The following is a 23,607-nucleotide window of genomic DNA, read 5'->3' on the forward strand; positions in this document are numbered from 1 at the left end:
CCGGCTGGCGACAAACCCCCAGACGATGGTCACATTCGTCCCATACTTTGCCGTGTTTGTCTGCGGCTACTGCAGTAACTGATGTTGCTACACGTTGGTAGGAGAGCCACGCAGGCAGAGTCTTCCGCAACACACTACGCAAGAAAGGGAAAAAGATCACACACCGTGACCCACCCGTCCTTGGAGGCCAGTGGCGCAGTGTGAGCCATACGGCCAACACACCGTTGATGCAGCTCATTGTTAATAAATGCTCTTACATACCGGTGCCAGTGATATGGTTGTCCGTCCTAGTAACAAAAGAAGTCTTCGGCATGTTCTCACAGTTGTGGAAAAAGTCTGACATCCATCATATCCAGGTATGTGGCTCTTCTAACCGTCTTTTCCGCAAAAAACAAAAGCGGGCTGAAAATTTTCAATCAGGAAGAGGTGCAAGACACATTAAGCTGTGGAGAGTCTCTCGTCTATGGCGTACGACAGCTGGGTCTCTCGTAGTCATACGTTGCGGTGATTCGCTTGGAACGTAGTTTCGCCACTAAAACCTAAATGAGAAAGGAAACAGTTTTCTTCGATCTCGACGGCTAGAATGAGTTGACAAACTCTAGAAACAGTTGTTTGTCACCATTATGAACGGCTTGTAGCATCCAACTCCTGTATAGTTTGGATCACAAACGGCGCTGCAAAACACGCCCGATAGGCACATGAGGAATGGCTAACCTTCGGCTTGACGACGGTTGATTGCACTCTACTCTTTATACGAGCATCAGTAGAATCCTTCTGCAGTCAGCTTCAATGCCAGTTCCCTAAATTTTCTCAACAGTGCTCCAGGAAAGGAACGTCGTCTTCCCAACAGGGATACCCATTTTACTTCACGAACAATCTCCGTAATACTCGCGTGTTGATCCAATTTGTCGGTAACAAATCTAGCACCTCGCCTCTGGATTGCTTCGATGTCTTCCTTTAATCCGACCGGGTAGGGATCCAAAACACTTGAACGGTACACTAGAAAACTAGTGTTCTATACACTCCTTAACAAATGACCTACACGTTCTAAACTTTTCCCAATACACAGAAGTCGACCATTCGCTTCTGTGCTACAGTTGCTATGTGCTCGTCCCATTTCATATAGCTTTGCAACGTTACGCCCAGATACACTCTAAGACAAAAAAACAAGGCAACATGAAGGAATTATCCGAATGGGGCCCAAATCGGTACATGTGATGTACAAGTGATTACAATTTCAAAAAATATTGATAATTTATTCAAGAGAAAGAGCTTCACAAATTGAGCAAATTAACAACGTGTTGATCTTGATCTGGTCCTTATGCAAGCAGGTATTCGGCTAGCTACTGATTGATAGGGTTGTTGAATGTCCACCTGTGCGATATCGTGTCAAATTCTGTCCAACTGACGCGTAAGATCGTCAAAATCCCGAGATGGTGGGATGGCCCTATCCATAATGCTCCAAAAGTTCTGAATTGGGGAATGATCCGGCGACCTTGTTGGGCAAGCTAGGGCTTGGAAAGCCCGTCGTGTGCGGGTGAGCATTATCTAGCTGAAATGAAGGCCCAGGATGGCTTGCCACGAAGGGCAACAAAACAGTACGTAGAATACCTCGACGTACCGCTGTGCTGTAAGGGTATCGCAGGTGACAACCAAATGGGTTCTGCTGTGGAACTAAATGACACCAAAGACCATCAGTCCTAGCTGTCGGACTGTATGGAGGGAGACGGTCAGGTTGGTACCCCACCGCTGTCCAGGGCGTCTCCAGACGTGTCTTCGCTGGCCATCGGGGCTCAAGATCAAGCGGGACTCCCACTGAAGACAACTCTACTCCAGTAAATGAGATTCCATATCAAAGACGTGTCTGGAGACGCCCCACAGCGCTGTAATACCAACCTGTTTGTCGTCCGCCATGCGGCCCGACAGCCAGTAGTGGTGGCCAGGGGTACCATCTCCTTTCAAAGCAGGACCCCTTAGGTTGTTCCGCGGCATCTTTTCGGCCGAGCGGTGCGTCCGGGATAATTTAAGCCCCGTTTTGTCCTTCCTCCATGTCAAGCCATCCTGGGCTTTCATTTCAGCCATATAATGCCCACCCGCCCACGGCGCGAGTTTCTGCTGCTTGTCTTTGTGCTTGTCAAACCTCACCTTTCCCAGGAACGCCACCAGATCTCGCTCCAGCTGAGGACGTTAGGAGCATTCTGGGTAGGGGCCTCCAACCAGCTCGGGATTTAGACGATCTAACTCGCCAATTGGACTGAATTTGCCACGATATCCCTCAGGAGGATATCTAACAACTCTGCCAATCAGTGGCAAGCCGAATAGCTTCTTGCATAACGACCAGAAGTGTACCAACGTGTTATTGTCTTCCAGAATGAGATTTTCACTCTGCAGCGGAGTGTGCGCTGATATGAAACTTCCTGGAAGATTAAAACTGTGTGCCCGACCGAGACTCGTCCCGAGTTCGAGTCTCGGTCGCGCACACAGTTTTAATCTGTTATTGGCTTGCCCAATTTTTGAAGCTCTATCTCTTGGATAAGTCATTAATTTTTTCTGAGATTGTAATCGTGTGTTTATCAAAACAAGACATGGTTGTCTCACTGGGAGGTCCGCGATCGTTCATTAAGTAAAATATGGCGTTTCAGTCTTCGATCGCTAGTCTTTATTCTCAATAACCGGTTTCGGGCTAGCTGCCCATCTTCAGATCATATGTTGTAGTTACAGAGTAACTTGTCCGTACAGAACACACAGTTCACTGTCATAAGTAAAGTAAATTTACTTTACTTATGACAGTGAACTGTGTGTTCTGTACGGACAAGTTACTCTGTAACTACAACATATGATCTGAAGATGGGCAGCTAGCCCGAAACCGGTTATTGAGAATAAAGACTAGCGATCGAAGACTGAAACGCCATATTTTATTTAATCGTGTGTTTGTCTGTAAATGTACATCACTTCTACCAACCGCCGTCACCTTCTCGTTCGGATCATTGCTAAGAGGAATTTTTGTTTCATAGTCGACATGACTGTGGCAAGCATCACACCACTACTACTGTATTCGATTGTCACAGGATAGTTTTCCTTATTCATGTGTATTAATTTAACATTTTTGACGGTTAGAGCGAGCTGTCACTCGTCACACAAACTAGAAATTTTCTCTAAGTTATCGTCTATCCTGCTGCAGTCACTCATCGACCTTCCCGTATAACAAGGCATCATCACCAAACAACCGCAAATTGTTGCTCTCCCTGTTCGTCAGATCATTCATGCATATAGAGGATAAGAGCGATAATTTCACATTTCGCTGGGGCACTCCTGATGCTACCTTTCTATCTGATAAACACTCGCCACCGAGGGCAATGTACTGGCTTCTATTACTCAAGTACTCATAGAATCGCTCACATATCTAGGAATCTATTTCATATGCTCGTACCTTCGTAACAGTCTGCGGTGGTCCACTGTGTCAAACGCATTCCGGAAATCTAGGATTGTGAAATCTGTCTGTTGCCCTTCATCCATGGTTCGCTACCAACCACATTAACTGCTGTGTCGTCCGAACGAGACACAGCCATGGCAAAAGCACCACAGGCGCCAAGATGCGAGCTGATGCCAGTGCCATAGAGACCCGCCACTTGCACGAGTTCCACCAGGGCCACTGGAGACGCTGAGGATGAAGATGTCGATTCCGCCTCGTCCAGCGATTACAATCCACCAATGACCGGACGACAACGGACAAAAGCCTACTCGGAAGATAGAAGAGCAGCTCTCGCCCACTTGGTTATGGATAATCGTCCAGGGCTGACTTAGACAGGGAACGTCGTTTAGTCAACTCTTAGAAGTGAACAGACAGTTGTAAATTGTATGTGCTATGTACTGAGAAGTTTACTTACGACTATTTGCACTTAACCACTGAGGGCCTTTTTGTGTTATATTACATGCAGACATCACTATTCGACAAGTCACAAAGATAAGGAAACCCTTCTAACTCATTGTGTGACTTTGTTACTAATTTGTTGTAATACTGTAGAACCTTCGTTCACCTATCCTGTTACCTGACCGTGGGGCATAGCTTTGTAATAGTGGCAGAGAGAAAGTGTCTTAATGGTGTACTGCACCAGGAGCCGTTTCACGAGCTCATAAACTCGGCCTACCTTAACAACAGTGACAACTCGCCCTCCTCAGCAGCAACGACGAGGTCTTTACAAAACTGGCGATGAGGATTTACCACATTAACCATTCGTGCGAAATAGCTTAAATTTTTTTGAAACACCCTGTACTCAGCATCGAGAATTGTCTAAAATTATAAAATAGCTTAAATATTTTTGAAAAACCCTGTAATCAGCATCGAGAATAGTCTAAAATTATAAATTGATAGCAGAGAAATTTTCGCCGCAAATGTGTTTCGAGATAAGACATAATACATGAGATGGTTGGCCGGCCAGTGTGGCCGAGCGGTTCTAGCCGCTTCAGTCTGGAACCACGCGACCGCTACGGTCGCAGGTTCGAATCCTGCCTTGGGCATGGATGTGTGTGATGTCCTTAGGTTAGTTAGGTTTAAGTAGTTCTAAGTTCTAGGGGACTGATGACCTCAGATGTTACGTCCCATAGTGCTCAGAGCCATTTGAACCATTTGAGATGGGTGGGGAAGTGGTATTTTTAGCAGTAGACAAAGATCTTAAATCATCTCACGTCAAAACTAAGTCGGGATGTAAAATTTTTTAGGCACAAATAACAATCACGAATGGAATGGAAGTTGTACTTGGGACTCTGGTACATATATATCCAAATCATACCATAACAGCCTGAAAGGATTTCAGGCATCTCCAAACTGTATGGGATAATCATAACTTCGTAAGTGGCAGATGAGACAAAACATCCTGCGAAGCAAGTAGTACATTTCATGCCAATTTCTCATTTGTTGCCGCCTTCATGGCGCTGCAGTTTTAATGTCCAATAATAAACTTGTAAAATGAAACATAGTGCTTACAGTCACATGTTCAAAAGGCGTTCTATAAATGTTTCACATATTTATAGTCCTTAGCACCTACTGAAAACGCTACACATCCCATCCTTGCTTGATTGCGCCAGTAACGGGTACTTATTTATATATAGCTGCCCAACCCTGACATTCTAAAGCATAAGGGAATTATACTACAACAAGAGATCTGTGTAAGTCATTTCCCTCTAAATTATGAGAGCTTCCTGATATCCTGGCTCACTGCGCTGGAGGCGTAACCAGTCGGCACTTTGTTTAAGATTTTGATGACCATGCATGTAATTAAACTCTTCTTCAACAGTAGTGGAGCGAGGCTGACCAAAATAAATTAATCAGGTGTCCAATATTAACGTTTTACTTACTTTATTTTAATTATAACCAGTTAACACGGTTACAGCGTGTGTTCGAAATATAAGCCATCTATCAATGAGAAGCAACCAGTGCAGTGCACCTAACTTCAACGTATGCGAAATGTACACTGAGGTGATGAAAGTCATTCAGAAACATTGAGCCATGCTGCCTCTATAACAGCGAAAGCCATACCGGTGCAGGATACTGTGCACGAACTGGCCTCTTGGCTATGTCTCATAAATGTTCGCTGGGATACACGTCGGGCGACCTGGTGGCCAAGTCATTCGCTCGAATGGTCCAGAATGTTCTTCAAGCCAATTGCGAACAATTGTGGCCAGTGAGATGGTGCACTGTCATCCAATAAATTCCATCGTTTTTTGGGAACAGGAAATCAATGAATGATTGTAAAGGGTCTACAAGTAGCCAAACATAACAATTTCCATTCAATGATCGGTTTATTTTGACCAGATGACCCAGTTCATTCCATGTAAACACAGCCCACACTATTATGGAGCCGACACAAGCTTGCACAATGTCTCGTTGACAACATGGGTCCATAGCTTCATGGGGTCTGCCTCACAGTCGAACCCTACCATCAGCTTTTACCAGCTGGAATCGACACGCATCTGACTCGACCACGGTCTTCCAGTCGCCTAGGGTCGAATCGGTATTGTCACGAACCTAAGAGAGGCGCTGCAGACGATGTCGTGCTGTTAGCAAAGGCGATCGCGTCGGTCGTCTCCTGTCGTAGCCCATTAACGCCACGTATCGCCACACTGTACTAAAGGATACGTTCGTCGTACGTCCCACATCGATTTCGGCCGTTCTTTCACGCACTGTTTCTTGTTTGTTAGCACAGACAATTCTGCGCAAACGCCGCTGCTCTAGATCGTTAAGGGAAGACCTTCGGCCACTACGTTGTCCGTGGTAAGAGGTAATGTCTTCCTAACGATTTCCGAAATGGAAAGTCCACGCGGCTTGCTCTAACTACACTACTGGCCATTAAAATTGCTACACCAACAAGAAATGCAGATCATAAACGGGTATTCATTGGACAAATATATTATACTAGAACTGACATCTGATTACATTTTCACGCAATTTGGGTGCATAGATCCTGAGAAATCAGTACCCAGAACAACCACCTCCAGCCGTAATAACGGCCTTGATACGCCTGGGCATTGAGTCAAACAGAGCTTGGATGGTGTGTACAGGTACAACTGCCTATGCAGCTTCAACACGATACCACAGTTCATCAAGAGTAGTGACTGGCGTATTGTCACGAGCCAGTTGCTCGGCCACCATTGACCAGACGTTTTCAGTTGGTGAGAGATCTGGAGAATGTGCTGGCCAGGGCAGCAATCGAACATTTACTGTATCCAGAAAGGCCCGTGCAGGACCTGCAACATGCAGCCGTGCATTATGCTGCTGAGATGTAGCGTTTCGCAGGGGTCGAATGAAAATTAGAGCCACGGGTCGTAACACATCTGAAATGTAACGTCCACTGTTCAAAGTGCCGCCAATGCGAACACGAGGTGACCGAGACGTGTAACCAATGGCACCCCATACCATCACGCCGGGTGATACGCCAGTATGGCGATGACGAATACACGCTTCCAATGTGCGTTCACCGCGATGCCGCCGAACACGGATGCGACCATCATGATGCTGTAAACAGAACCTGGATTCGTCCGAAAATATGACTTTTTGCCATTCGTGCACCCAGGTTCGTCGTTGAGTACACCATCGCAGGCGCTCGTGTCTGTGATGCAGCGTCAAGGGTAACCGCAGCCTTGATCTCCGAGCTGATAGTCAATGCTGCTGCAAACGTCGTCGAACTGTTCGTGCAGATGATTGTTGTCTTGCAAACGTCCCCATCTGTTGACTCAGGGATCGAGACGTGGCTTCACGATCCGTTACAGCCATGCGGATAAGATGCCTGTCATCTCGACTTCTAGTTATACGAGGCCGTTGGGATCCAGCACGGCGTTCCGTATTACCCTCCTGAACCCACCGATTCCATATTCTATAAGCAGTCATTGGATCTCGACCAACGCGAGCAGCAAAGTCGCGATACGATAAACCGCAATCGCGATAGGCTACAATTCGACGTTTATCAAAGTCGGAAACGTGATGGTACACATTTCTCCTCCTTACACGAGGCATCACAATAACGTTTCGCCATGCAACGCCGGTCAACTGCTGTTTGTGTATAAGAAATCGGTTGGAAACTTCCCTCATGTCAACACGTTGTAGGTGTCGCCACCGGCGCCAACCTTGTGTGAATGCTCTGAAAAGCTGATCATTTGCATATCACAGCAGCTTCTTCCTGCTGGTTAAATTTCGCGTCATCTTAGTTGTGTAGCAATTGTAATGGCCATTAGTGTACCATTCCGCGTCCAGTCTGTTAATTCCCGTCGTGCGGCCATAATCACGTCGGGCAGTTTTTCACATGAACCACCTGAATACAAATGACACCTCCGCCAATGTATTGCCCTTTTATACCTTGTGTACGCGATACTACCGCCATCTGTATATGCGCATATCGCTATCCCATGACTTCTGTCAGCTTAGAATATATCTGTCAGTTGCTCGTTACTCCTTCCATGGCACATCACTTTGTGAAGAACTGGCAATTGTGCAAACAAAGGAAGTTCACTCATCAGCACTGATACGATAAAAAATTCCCATTTTTCCATTTCTAGTAGGGAAATTAGCCGAGATATTAGCTCACACGGAATACGCGACGGCTGTATGATTTGCCTAACTCCCAGACAACGACCCATTAGCTTTCCACATAAAAATCGTGACTTCTGTGTTAATAATGAGGGTTGGCGTTCACTACGAAGGCAAACTTTTTTATTGCTTCTTGCATGAACCTCCTGTCACATCGTGTAAACTTGCTTTAAGTTTTTAATAAGACCCCTAACGTAATTATACGTGTGTCATCCAGTGTTACAGGCTTTTTCTTATGTGTTTCATCTCTTATTAGATAATGGATGAAAAGAGAGGATTAGTGAGAAATTTCAATAACCATACCGAAATAATTCCAACATTTATTCCATTCAAAACCGATTTATTGCTACAGTTTCTTGACTAAAAGTTTGGTCTCAGTATCGTTTTCTTTTGTGATTTATAACATCTTACGGAGAAAATTACGTTCAACATTTTGCATCACGGTAAACAGAGAAGTGTCTGATTAGTTGCTTTATTGAAAAGAAGCGACAGAGGATATTTTATTGTGTTTGAACAATTTCCAAGTAGTATAGCCTCTCTTGAAAACTCGCACTTCCTCACGAGAACATGTCACTATCCTCGTTTTCCTTTATAGTAACACACCCGACAGATCAGAATTCGAGGTACTTCGGGAACTAAGTTACGCACTGAGAATATTCAGTTCATTATGAAATCATCATTGTCAGTTAGCTTTATGCCCGCATATGTGTACTTGGCATATACAGATATGGAATGACCTTCTGTAAATAGTTCGCAAAAGGATGACATTTACTAATTATAGTGTAAAATGAAAACCTGTTGAAGAAAAAATTAGGTCTTATACCTCATTTAGTTTATTGTTCAAAAGGAGTAGAAAAATGATAAAAGAAAAAGACATATATATGAGCTTTTTTCATATTTAATACAAGCCTAGATACATCGCACGAATTACCTCATCGAACTCAACTATCCTGCATACACAATATGTTACTCTATTCATGACTATATATAAATCACTCACACCGATACACTATATATCCCCCACGCACATACGTCCATGTAATTCTAGTGTAACATCTCTCAACGATGATTCAAGTATCTGCATCCATCTCACAATGGAAAATTCGAACCCATGCTTAACAGAGCTTCCTGGTTTCATCTCACCATACGTCGACAGTATTCAGTGTTCATAGTATTCTTAGTCTACGTTCTGATTATGTAACACCGCAGTGTTTCAATTTCACCGTATGATTCAGCTTTAAAGACCATTAAGAACATAATTTTTAAACGAAGCTACCATTAATAATTTGTTAATTAATTATATAATTTCTGTTCATAAGAATTATCTCGAAGCATTAGCTATAGCAAGTAGACACTTATTTAGCTAATGACAGTAATGTCGTCGATGGAGGAATGCCAGGAACAAGGTTGAGGAAAGAAGAAGACACAGCATACCTTTGAGGGAACACGTTCTCGGATTTGTGATATGCTTCTCTTCCCTCAGCACGTATTACAACTAGTATTAATAAAATCAGTATTCACCAGTGCTAAAATGTTTTTGAAATGTAGCCACTGTCTGATACGCATCATTTCATCAAAAGTATCCCGACACCTCTATGCAATGCGGAATTGGCCACTGGCTGTCACTAGAGGGAGTACAACCAGTATTAAAGCAGACAGGCAGTATTGTGTTGTCAGTAGACAAGCAGTAACAGAAGACTGGGTCGGTCAGGACAGCTCAGCGACTTCGAACGTGGCCTAGTAAATCGATGTCACCTGAGTAACAAACCTCCCAGGGACATTTCAGTCCTTCCATAGCTGCCCACATCCACAACTGGTGATCCAATTGTGACTTAGGAACACCAAGCACCAACGACAGCTAAGCCAAGACGGACGTGCTGACGGACAGGATCCGACAACCATTGCGGACGGTGGTTGCAAAAATCGTATGAAATCAGTGGAAGGAATCATTCGTGAGTTACAAAGTGCTACCAGGAGTTCAGCTAACACAGCGACTGTGCGTAGGGAGTTACAAAGAGTGGGATACAATGAACGCGCTTCTCCTCACAAGCCATACATTTCTGAACTCAGTGCTTCAGTTGAGGTATAGAACGAAGCCACAGGACAGTAAATGACTGGAAACGACTGATCTGCAGTGATGAATCGCTCTGTACCCTGTAGCAATCCGATAGAAGGGTTCGGGTTTGGCGAATGCTTAAACAATGAGGTACGGAGGCGGTGATGTTACGGTATGTAGTGAAGTAGAAGTGGATAGTTCCTGTGAATTATTATGGGTGGAGGTTACACTCAACAACCAAGCTAGGTTAATAATTGGCTCCTTTTACCGACCTCCCGACTCAGCACCATTAGTGGCAGAACAACTGAGAGAATATTTGGAATACATTTCACATAATTTTTCTCAGCATGTTACAGTCTTAGGTGGAGATTTCAATTTACCTGATATAGACTGAGACACTCAGATGTTTAGGACGGGTGGTAGGGACAGAGCATCGAGTGACATTATACTGAGTGCACTATCCGCAAATTACCTCGAGCAATTAAACAGAGTACCGACTCGTGGAGATAACATCTTGGACCTACTGATAACAAACAGACCCGAACTTTTCGACTCTGTATGTGCAGAACAGGGAATCAGTGATCATAAGGCCGTTGCAGCATCCCTGAATATGGAAGTTAATAGGAATATAAAAAAAGGGAGGAAGGTTTATCTGTTTAGCAAGAGTAATAGAAGGCAGATTTCAGACTACCTAACAGATCAAAACGAAAATTTCTGTTCCGACACTGACAATGTTGAGTGTTTATGGAAAAAGTTCAAGGCAATCGTAAAATGCGTTTTAGACAGGTACGTGCCGAGTAAAACTGTGAGGGACGGGAAAAACCCACCGTGGTTCAACAACAAAGTTAGCAGACTACTGCGAAAGCAAAGAGAGCTTCACTCCAAGTTTAAACGCAGCCAAAACCTCTCAGACAAACAGAAGCTAAGCGATGTCAAAGTTAGCGTGCTATGCGTGAAGCGTTCAGTGAATTCGAAAGTAAAATTCTATGTACTGACTTGACAGAAAATCCTAGGAAGTTCTGGTCTTACGTTAAATCAGTAAGTGGCTCGAAACAGCATATCCAGACACTCCGGGATGATAATGGCATTGAAACAGAGGATGACACGTGTAAAGCTGAAATACTAAACCCCTTTTTCCAAAGCTGTTTCACAGAGGAAGACCGCACTGCAGTTCCTTCTCTAAATCCTCGCACAAACGAAAAAATGGCTGACATCGAAATAAGTGTCCTAGGAATAGAAAAGCAACTGGAATCACTCAACAGAGGAAAGTCCACTGGACCTGACGGGATACCAATTCGATTCTACACAGAGTACGAGAAAGAACTTGCACCCCTTCTAACAGGCGTGTACCGCAAGTCTCTAGAGGAACGGAAGGTTCCAAATGATTGGAAAAGAGCACAGGTAGTCCCAGTCTTCAAGAAGGGTCGTCGAGCAGATGCGCAAAACTATAGACCTATATCTCTGACGTCGATCTGTTGTAGAATTTTAGAACATGTTTTTTGCTCGAGTATCATGTCGTTTTTGGAAACCCAGAATCTACTCTGTAGGAATCTACATGGATTCCGGTAACAGCGATCGTGTGAGACCTAACTCGCTTTATTTGTTCATGAGACCCAGAACATATTATATACAGGCTCCCAGGTAGATGCTATTTTCCTTGACTTCCGGAAGGCGTTCGATACAGTTCCGCACTGTCGCCTGATAAACAAAGTAAGAGCCTAAGGAATATCAGACCAGCTGTGTGGCTGGATTGAAGAGTTTTTAGCAAACAGAACACAGCATGTTGTTATCAATTGAGAGGCGTCTACAGACGTTAAAGTAACCTCTGGCGTGCCACAGGGGAGTGTTATGGGACCATTGCTTTTCACAATATATATAAATGACCTAGTAGATAGTGTCGGAAGTTCCATGCGGCTTTTCGCGGATGATGTTGTAGTATACAGGGAAGTTGCAGCATTAGAAAATTGTAGCGAAATGCAGGAAGATCTTCAGCGGATAGGCACTTGGTGCAGGGAGTGGCAACTGACCCTTAACATAGACAAATGTAATGTATTGTGAATACATAGAAAGAAGGATCCTTTATTGTATGATTATATGATAGCGGAACAAACACTGATAGCAGTTACTTCTGTAAAATATCTGGGAGTATGCTTGCGGAGCGATTTGAAGTGGAATGATCATATAAAATTAATTGTTGGTAAGGCGGGTACCAGGTTGAGATTCATTGGGAGAGTCCTTAGAAAATGTAGTCCATCAACAAATGAGGTGGCTTACAAAACACTCGTTCGACCTATACTTGAGTATTGCTCATCACTGTGGGACCCGTACCATATCGGGTTGACGGAGGAGATAGAGAAGATCCAAAGAAGAGCGGCGCGTTTCGCCACAGGGTTATTTGGTAACCGTGATAGCGTTACGGAGATGTTTAGCAAACTCAAGTGGCAGACTCTGCAAGAGAGGCGCTCTGCATCGCGGTGTAGCTTGCTGTCCAGATTTCGAGAGGGTGCGTTTCTGGATGATGTATCGAATATATTGCTTCCCCCTACTTATACCTCCCGAGGAGATCACGAATGTAAAATTAGAGAGATTCGAGCGCGCACGGAGGCTTTCAGACAGTCGTTCTTCCCGCGAACCATACGCGACTGGAACAGGAAAGGGAGGCAATGACAGTGGCACGTAAAGTGCCCTCCGCCACACACCGTTGGGTGGCTTGCGGAGTATAAATGTAGATGTAGATGTCGGCATTTTTCGTGGTTATGGTGCTATGCCTTTCCTGCGCTTAAGAAAACACTAAAGGTGGAAGCTTATGAATGCATTTTATAGCATTGTGTACTGCGTACAGTAGAAAAATTCGGAGACGATGACTATATCAACATAACAATGCACCCTGCCATAAAGCAGCATCTGCAAGGCTATGGTTTGTGGCTACCAGTATTCTCGTAATAGACCTGTATGCGCTGACTCCCGACCTGAAACCAATGGAACAGCTTTGGAACTAGCTGATGATGTTGGACACTGGGGTCTGGAGTGATGTTGACATTCTCCCTTCTCTGGTTTAGGCTCTTCAGGAAGAAAGGGCTGCCGTTCTCCCACATACACTCAGATAGCTCACTGGAAGTATCCTCAGCAAAAACCCACCCGTCAAAAAGGCGAAGCGTGGACATCTACCACATTAATGTCCACTAGTAGGTATCCAGATACTTTTAATCAGGCAGTGTACGAACTGTGTCCCCACATACATTTTTTCAACAAATAGTAAAGCAGTGAACTGTGATAGTAGTCATTAAAAATTTAGTTGTCATTAAAAACAACGAGATTTCGTTTCAGTTGAATAACGAGGGTACCCAATATTAAGTAGCCTTACGTTATGCGTCATTTTCCTTTAAATCGTTTTTGATATGTCATTAAGAAAAGAATAATTGTAATGATAGTAAAAGCTCTAGTACAATTCTACTTGCAAGCGGAACAGTTGCCCGCAGTTTCATTTCATTTCGGAATCACTGACTAGGCGACAACAGCATGCAAATATATGCCACTAGATATACGGAGAGGAAGCGGTAATTGCTAATGATCAAACATCGATTCACATCTTCTGCAGTACGCACAATAACTCGTTGACTTTGAGCATTTCGTTCGGGTATAATATACATCGCACACATAGAGAGTGACATTAATTAGTTGTAACTACTGTAATCAATACGGTTACGAGCAGTATTTAGCAAATACATCTTACACAGCAAATGTTGACTGTATCTGAGTTGTTCTAAAGGGCAAATTATGTACAGTACAGCTTAATACATACAATTAACTCACATGTAATTCAGATGTGTGGAAGCGCAGAACTCATGTGTCAGGCATCAACATATACTGAAATATTTCCTTTAGTCAAACAGCAGTTCGGCCTGATGTGAAATCTACCATAGTCTCTATGAATTGTTAGTCTTCATACATGGGAGGGTGATTATAGTACCCGTACAGTTCACAATTTATTCTAATGACCAAATAATCGAAATGAACTTTCTGCAAATGATACTGTTATTAGTGATAGTAGGGCAAACCTAGTAATCTGCAGGAATACAAACTCTGATTTTGATAATATCCCGGCGCATTGTAGGAAACTGATATATAGAAGATGGTCAAGCATTGCGTTTCCCCGTCTTTCATGATATCTCTGAGTTATTACTAGATTGTGCACCAACTTTCACAATAACAGGTACAACACCTTGTGGAGTAAGGGAACAAGACGATCTAACGTTCATATATCTGTCGAGAACGTTCTGCTTCTCCGTGTCGCTTCAGAGAAGTAGGCCTTATAGAGCAATGAATTTCGTATTCCTCCTTCCTTTCAGCGATCTTGGTTTAAACGGCAGTGTGTTCCAAGGTTATAGTTACGGAACTAAAGCCGTCATTATCTACTGTGGTGTTCCTCCTAAATTTAAATGAAAACTGGTATATATTTTCCCGGAGTTCCCTATAAACGTATTAAAAATTAAAAATACAGATAGGTCTGAAGTAAACGTTCTTTATGTAATATATTTCTACATAAGTAGCATTATTTTTAATGACTATTTTTTAGTCCACGAAAACTGATTTCTTGTGAGCAACTTTAACTAGACCACAGTGGTCACTTGCTATTTTCTTGTGATGCAGGACTGTAAAAATGACTGTAAGTAGAATGAAATCGTCATTGTTCACACACTCCGACGCATAGATTGAAAGTTTCATTCTGGAAACTTCCCCCAGGCCGTCACACAGCCGTATCTCCGAATATCTTTTCTTCCATAAGTGTTAGTCCAGCGTATGCAAGACAGCTACATCTACATCTACATGATTACCCTGCAATTCACAACTGAGTGCGTGGAAGAAGATTCATCGAATCACCTTGAAGCTATTTCTCTGTCGTTTCGCTTCCGAAAAACCCGTGGGAAAAACGAACACTTAAATCTTTCCATGCGACCTCTGATTTCTCTTATTTTATTATGATGATCGTTTGTCCCTGTGTAGGTGAGCGCCAACAAAATATTTTCGGACTCGGAGAAGGAATCTGGTGATTGAAATTTCATGAGAAGATCTCGCCCCAACGAAAAACACTTTTATTTTAATGATTGCCACCCCAGTTCACCTATCATCTCTCTCTCCTATTTCGCGATAATACAAAACGAACTGCCATTCATTTAACTTTTTCGGTGTCCTCCGTCAATCCTATCTGATGCGGACCTCATGCCGCGCAGCAGTACTCCAGAGAATGACGGACAAGTGTAGTGTACGCAGTTACTTTAGTAGAACTGTTGTATTTTCCAAGTGTTCTGCCCATAAATCGCAGTCTTTGGTTTGCTTTCCCCGCAACATTATGTACACTACTGGCCATTAAAATTGCTACACCACGAAGATAACGTGTTACAGACGCGAAATTTAACCGACAGGAAGAAGGTGCTGTGATATGCAAATGATCAGCTTTTCAGAGCATTCACACAATGTTGGCGCCGGTGGCGACACCTACAACGTGCTGACATGAGGAAAGTTTCCAACCGATTTCTCATACACAAACAGCAGTTGACCGGCGTTGCCTGGTGAAACGTTGTTGTTATGCCTCGTGTAAGGAGGGGAAATGCTTACCATCACGTTTCCCACTTTGATAAAGGTCGGATTGTAGCCTATCGCGATTGCGGTTTATCGTATCGCGACATTGCTGCTCGCGTTGGTCGAGATCCAATGACTGTTAGCAGAATATGGAATCAGTGGGTTCAGGAGGGTAATACGGAATGCCGTGTTGGATCCCAATGGCCTTGTATCACTGGCAGTCGAGACGACAAGCATCTTATCCGCATGGCTGTAACGGATCGTGCAGCCACGACTCCATCCGTGAATCAACAGATGGGGACGTTTGCAAGACAACAACCATCTGCACGAACAGTTTGACGACGTTTGCAGCAGCATGGACTATCAGCTCGGAGATCATGGCTGCGGTTACCCTTGACGCTGCATCACAGACAGGAGCGCATGCGATGGTGTACTCAACGACGAACCTGGGTGCACGAATGGCAAAACGTCATTTTTCGGATGAATCCAGGTTCTGTTTACAGCATCATGATGGTCGCATCCGTGTTTGGCGACATCGCGGTGAACGCACATTGGAAGCGTGTATTCGTCATCGCCATACTGGCGTATCACCCGGCGTGATGGTATGGGGTGCCATTGGTTACACGTCTCGGTCACCTCTTGTTCGCATTGGCGGCACTTCGAACAGTGGACGTTACATTTCAGATGTATTACGACCCTTGGCTCTACCCGTCATTCGATCCCTGCGAAACCTTACATTTCAGCAGGATAATGCACCACTGCATGTTGCAGGTCCTGTACGGGCCTTCTGGAAACAGAAAATGTTCGACTGCTGCCCTGACCAGCACATTCTCCAGATCTCTCACCAATTGAAAACGTTTAGCCAATGGTGGCCGAGCAACTGGCTCGTCACAATACGCCAGTCATTACTCTTAATGAACTGTGGTATCGTGTTGAAGCTGCATGGGCAGCTGTACCTGTACACGCCTGTTTGACTCAATGCCCAGGCGTATCAAGGCCCTTATTACGGCCAGAGGTGGTTGTTCTGGGTACTGATTTCTCAGGATCTATGCACCCAAATTGCGTGAAAATGTAATCAGATGTCAGTTCTAGTATAATATATTTGTCCAATGAATACTCGTTTATCATCTGCATTTCTTCTTGGTGTAGCAATTATAATGGCCAGTACTGTATGTGATCGTTCAAATTTAAGTTATTCGTAATTGCGATCCCTAAGCATTTAGTTGTATTTACAACCTTTAGATTATTGTAATTTATCTTATAATCAAATTTAGCGTATTCGTTTTAATGATCATGTGAATGATATCATACTTTTCATTATTTAGAGTCTGCTGCCATTCTTTGCGCCATACAGATATCTGGTCTAAATCATTTTGCATTTGGTTTTGATCATAATGGTGACTATGCAGGACTGTAAATGGCAGCATCACCTGCAAAAAGTATAAGAGGGATGATCATATTGTGTTAAATCCAGCCTAGTCGTCGAATATGGGGTGTCTAAGGAACCTGCTTTCTCAGATCGCTAGACAACATTCAAACAAACCGTATTAATGAGTTTTATTACGAAAAGTAAATGATATAACTTAACTTTGAGCATCACACTGATCTGTCGCAAGCCAAGGGCGACATGCAAAATAATCAGTTTCTATCAGTATAACACTTCCAAGTTTGAGCTACATAGAATGCACAAGCTGCTGCTATAGAACTCGCTAGTCTTGAAGCTATTCTTCATCAGAGCCGCCACCAGTCTGGCGCTGCTCTTATATCCTCTTCGCATAGACGCCGCTTTCGTCGTGTTGTCGTCCTGGAAAGGGGTCAGTCAGCGTGCTATTGGCTGACGACTTGTCACTGCCATCTCTGGTCTATCGTTCCCGACTGGCGTGCCGGCGCTTGACTTTACGCCGTAATAGATTGTCCCCCAAATAGTGTATGTAGATCAGGAACACTAAAGGGAAGTGCTACCTTCCAAATATTACAACTGTTTTACTTGAAGATTTCCCGTCAACTACTACGAACTGTGACCTTTCTGACAGGAAATCACGAATCCATCGCACAACTGAGACGATACTCCATAGGCTCGCAAATTCATTATAAATCACTTGTGGGGAACGGTGTCAAAAGAATTCTGGAAATCTAAAAATATGGTATGAATTTGATACCCCTGTCGATAGCACTCATTACTTCGTTACAATAAAGAGCTAGTTGTGTTTCACAAGAACAATGTTTTCCATTTGTCAGTGCATCGTTTTCTTCAAAGTAATTTATGATGTTCGAATACAGAATATATTCCAAAATCCTATAGCAAACCGATGTTAGTGATGTGGGTCTTTAATGAAGTGGATTAATCCTATTTCTTTTCTTGCATATTGTTGTGTCTTTTGCAACTTTCCAGTCTTTAAGTACGGATCTCTCGTTGAGTGAGCGGTTGTATATGATTACCAAGTACGGAGCTATTGTATCAGCATAATCTGAAAGAAACTTAACTGGTATACAACTTGGACCGGAGACTTTGTCATTATTAAATGATTTAAGCTGCTTCGTTGCACCAAGATATCTACTTCAAAGATTCTCATGTTGGCAGTTGTTCTTGATTCAGATTCTGGAATATTTAGTTTGTCTTCTTTGGTGAAGCAATTTAGGAAAACTGTGTTTAGTAATTCTGCTTCAGTGTCACAGTCACCAGTAACATCATCATTGTTATCACGCAGTGTTGTGTCTTGCCGCTGGTGTTCTTTAAATGTGATGAGAATCTCATTAGCTTTTGGGCTAGATATCAAGAAAGTGTTTCGTTCGAGCTCCTGTAAAGTTCCACCAATCTTGGCAATTTTGCGTTCTTTTAAGTTCGGGAAGCTTGTTTCCTTGTTTCTGCTACAGTGTTGTGGACCGTTTTATGTACCATGGGCCATCAGTGCCATCTCTTATTAATTTATTTCATATGTATCACTCAATCGCTCCTGTGAAGTTTGGAAAGTAGGAGAGGTACTGGCAGAAGCGAAGCTTAGGGAAAGCTCATGAATCGTTGCAAATGCATTTCTCGGGTTTGCCGCGGGATCGTATTGTGTAACTCGCACAATATTTCATCGATGCCACTGTTCGACGTCATCAGGTGGTGGTAGCTGCTGCTGTCACAGCTGCAAGGCGCGACTGATGATAATCGCGCGGCAGCGTCGAAATTTATCATATATATACCACGATGGTACCTAGCAGCTCGTTAGAATGAAATTACAATGAAATGAAAACCCTTAGCTGCTTACAGGCGTTGACATACATCAACGGGGACAGATGAAAATGTGTGCCACGACCGGGACTCGAACCCGGGACCTCCTGTTTATATGGCAGACGCTCTATCCATCTGAGCCACCGAGGACACAGAGGACAGTGCGACTGCAGATACACTCCTGGAAATGGAAAAAAGAACACATTGACACCGGTGTGTCAGACCCACCATACTTGCTCCGGACACTGCGAGAGGGCTGTACAAGCAATGATCACACGCACGGCACAGCGGACACACCAGGAACCGCGGTGTTGGCCGTCGAATGGCGCTAGTTGCGCAGCATTTGTGCACCGCCGCCGTCAGTGTCAGCCAGTTTGCCGTGGCATACGGAGCTCCATCGCAGTCTTTAACACTGGTAGCATGCCGCGACAGCGTGGACGTGAACCGTATGTGCAGTTGACGGACTTTGAGCGAGGGCGTATAGTGGGCATGCGGGAGGCCGGGTGGACGTACCGCCGAATTGCTCAACACGTGGGGCGTGAGGTCTCCACAGTACATCGATGTTGTCGCCAGTGGTCGGCGGAAGGTGCACGTGCCCGTCGACCTGGGACCGGACCGCAGCGACGCACGGATGCACGCCAAGACCGTAGGATCCTACGCAGTGCCGTAGGGGACCGCACCGCCACTTCCCAGCAAATTAGGGACACTGTTGCTCCTGGGGTATCGGCGAGGACCATTCGCAACCGTCTCCATGAAGCTGGGCTACGGTCCCCCACACCGTTAGGCCGTCTTCCGCTCACGCCCCAACATCGTGCAGCCCGCCTCCAGTGGTGTCGCGACAGGCGTGAATGGAGGGACGAATGGAGACGTGTCGTCTTCAGCGATGAGAGTCGCTTCTGCCTTGGTGCCAATGATGGTCGTATGCGTGTTTGGCGCCGTGCAGGTGAGCGCCACAATCAGGACTGCATACGACCGAGGCACACAGGGCCAACACCCGGCATCATGGTGTGGGGAGCGATCTCCTACACTGGCCGTACACCACTGGTGATCGTCGAGGGGACACTGAATAGTGCACGGTACATCCAAACCGTCATCGAACCCATCGTTCTACCATTCCTAGACCGGCAAGGGAACTTGCTGTTCCAACAGGACAATGCACGTCCGCATGTATCCCGTGCCACCCAACGTGCTCTAGAAGGTGTAAGTCAACTACCCTGGCCAGCAAGATCTCCGGATCTGTCCCCCATTGAGCATGTTTGGGACTGGATGAAGCGTCGTCTCACGCGGTCTGCACGTCCAGCACGAACGCTGGTCCAACTGAGGCGCCAGGTGGAAATGGCATGGCAAGCCGTTCCACAGGACTACATCCAGCATCTCTACGATCGTCTCCATGGGAGAATAGCAGCCTGCATTGCTGCGAAATGTGGATATACACTGTACTAGTGCCGACATTGTGCATGCTCTGTTGCCTGTGTCTATGTGCCTGTGGTTCTGTCAGTGTGATCATGTGATGTATCTGACCCCAGGAATGTGTCAATAAAGTTTCCCCTTCCTGGGACAATGAATTCACGGTATTCTTATTTCAATTTCCAGGAGTGTATTTATCTCTGGCACGCCTCCCGCGAAACCCACATTCTCAACGTTTTGTCCCTCACTACATTCGTGCTGCCCCCGCCCATTATACTCATTACTCGCGGCGCGTTGCCGATTCCCGTAAGAATTCGGGCACTGTTTGTGCATCCGCACAGAAGCAGAAGATGGTCAAGTGGTCAGTGAGCCTTAACTATATATATAATAAGATGGACATGTCCGAAAGAATAGATTTCCGTATTTGTGTCATTTATCGTCGCTAGAATGATTCCTCATTCGTCTTTGATCTGTTAATATACCTCTCTTACCGCGTCAAGTGGATGGCCGAGCGGTTCTAGGCGCTTCAGTCGGGAGTTTCGAATCCTGCCTCGGTCATGGATGTATGTGACGTCCTTAGGTTACTTAGGATTAAGCAGTTCTAAGTGTAGGGGACTGATGACCTCAGATGTTAAGTCCCATAGTGCTCAGAGTCATTTGAACCATTTTTGAACCGTGTCACGTGCCCTCAGCACTACCGGACGGTATTTAACCTTCCGGTGGGCAGTAGTCATGACATTTTGGCACATCAGCGCGCGCGCGCGCGTGCGCGTGTGTGTGTGTGTGTACGTACGTACGTACGTACGTACGTAATGTTAAGTTAATGAGTGTGAAATCTTATGGGACTTAACCGCTAAGGTCATCAGTCCGTAAGCTTACACTCTCTTAACATTCTGCGTGGTGTCTGTTGTTGTATGTCGTGTCTCCCTACCACTTTCGCGCAACGACGCTCTGAGCGTGTTTTTTTAGGGAAATGACTAGTTTGAACCTGGGACCTGTTGCTGGTAAGCAGACGCCAGACCACACATGACATGTAGAGTTCAGAAGAGTTCAGTGAGACTAGCGATGATATAACCAAATACTTAATGATTTCAGCGTCAGCTCCACTGCACTCCCTGTAAAAGAATCTTAATACTAGCTAAATTTAGTGGAAGGGGTTCAAGGCATTCCTATTTTTAGTTAGCTGGTAAAAAAACGTCGAAAAAGCAGTTAAGTTTACCATTGGAAATTTTATTCTACTCACAAAACATTGTTTATAATTTGCACTATTGATAAAAGGAAATGTTTTAATACAGGATGATAAAAAACAACTGCGTTCAACAAAAATGTGAACGAATATTCCCTGAATGGGTTTCCAAGTTCTACAGTGGATCGAAGGATGACCTATGCCATATCACATCTATAATCTAGGTTTAAATTAAGTTTCAATCAGGGTCTCAATGTTAACCTTAAGCTCCGCCTACAAAAATTCTGTCTATCCAATGAGAAACGTTATACTTTTCGTGGTGGGGCAATGTTTTTAAAGTTTGCAACGTAACAGAGACGCGAAAAAGTCTCACGCTAAAACTTGCAGCTGGTGTGGCCCTTTTAGTGTTATCGTAAGATCTATACTGTTCTTCTGGAGGGCTCTAGCTTTTAACACTGGCTAGGGGGGGGGGGGGGGGGGGTGGTCCTAGCGGTTATCTGGCGACGTGAGTGGCCGTCCCTTATCGTAGGGCCCTCTAGCTTAACACGGTTCTGCTCTCGGCTTCTGTTCTCGTTTCTCCCTTCGTAACTGCGTCTGTCTCACGGTGGGAAGGTATGACATGCATTTAGGCATTCTTGTGTTAGTTCAATTGGTTCAAATGGTTCTGAGCACTATGGGACTTAACATCTGTGGTCATCAGTCCCCTAGAACTTAGAACTACTTAAACCTAACTAACCTAAGGACATCACACACATCCATGCCCGAGGCAGGATTCGAACCTGCGACCGTAGCAGTCGCGCGGTTCCGGACTGCGCGCCTAGAACCGCTAGACCACCGCGGCCGGCTCTTGTGTTAGTCTGTGGTATTCCATTTGCTCACACGTTACTCGTATTACTTTGGTTAATTTAATGTCACGATTTATTCGGAGCTATGTGACATACTACTGGATTTGCTTATCATGTCAGGGTTTTCATGGAAGGTGTTGGATTTGCCTGACACCTTACAACACTACTTAACCTAAATTATCCTAAGGACAAACACACACACCCATGCCCTAAGGAGGACTCGAACCTCAGCCGGGACCAGCCGCACAGTCCATGACTGCAGCGCCTCAGACAGCTCGGTTAATCCCGCGCGGGGTACGTACGTACCAATGCACTGATAGACACGTGACCAATTTAATTGGTTCCTGGTATAATATCGAACAGATTCGTGCTTCTTGATATCGTAAGGTTTCATATTTCATTTATATTTTATATCGATGAATCTTGTGTTGACCCAGCGCTCTTAATCTACACTTTTTTCAGTGAATCAAGTGTTTGAAAAGTGAGGTTTACATTCATCAGAAGTCAGAATCGCCGTGATTCCCGCTGTTTAAATATGTATCACTTAGTGTTTTTTGTTTTCTCTACTTACAGAATTTCGATGGCCACTTATTAAAATGAATTAAAATGAAAACGTGCACATAAAGACATAAATGCAACGGCGAACAACCGCTCCACTCAGTAGACGAGCCATCTGCTAATGTTTAGGTTGTTCACTAGCTCCCTTCGGCGGGAAAGTAGCGTTGGTTCATGTTATTGTACTTTGTTAGACACAACAGGTTTTCAGTAGTGCACGCTTCTCCCCCATTACGTTGCAGCCTGACCGTTTACAGCCACGATCGACAAGGAATGCCACGCTGATGCATGAAAAAATGAAGTGATTGTGTGGCCGGTAGGCCCCAGTCGGGGAAGTCCGGCCGCCGGGTGCAAGTTTTATTTCAGTCGATGGCACATTGGGCGACCTGCACGTCGGTGATGATGATGAAAGGATGGTGAGGACAACACAACACCCAGTGCACGAGCGGAGAAAATCCCCAATGCAGCCAGGAATCGAACCCGGGCTAGCTGGATGTTAGGCAAACACCTTAACATGCAGCTAAGCAGGCATACTGTTATTCCATATTTCTATATTTCCAGAACCCTTTTAACACTGTTCCTCACAAGTGGTTTCTAATTAAATTAGATACCTATGGAGAATCGGCGCAGTTGAGCGACTTTATTCATAATTTCTTGTCACAAAGGTAACAGTTCGAAGTC

This window comes from Schistocerca nitens, chromosome 3, assembly GCF_023898315.1.
Source record: "Schistocerca nitens isolate TAMUIC-IGC-003100 chromosome 3, iqSchNite1.1, whole genome shotgun sequence".
Taxonomy (NCBI): Eukaryota; Metazoa; Arthropoda; class Insecta; order Orthoptera; family Acrididae; genus Schistocerca; species Schistocerca nitens.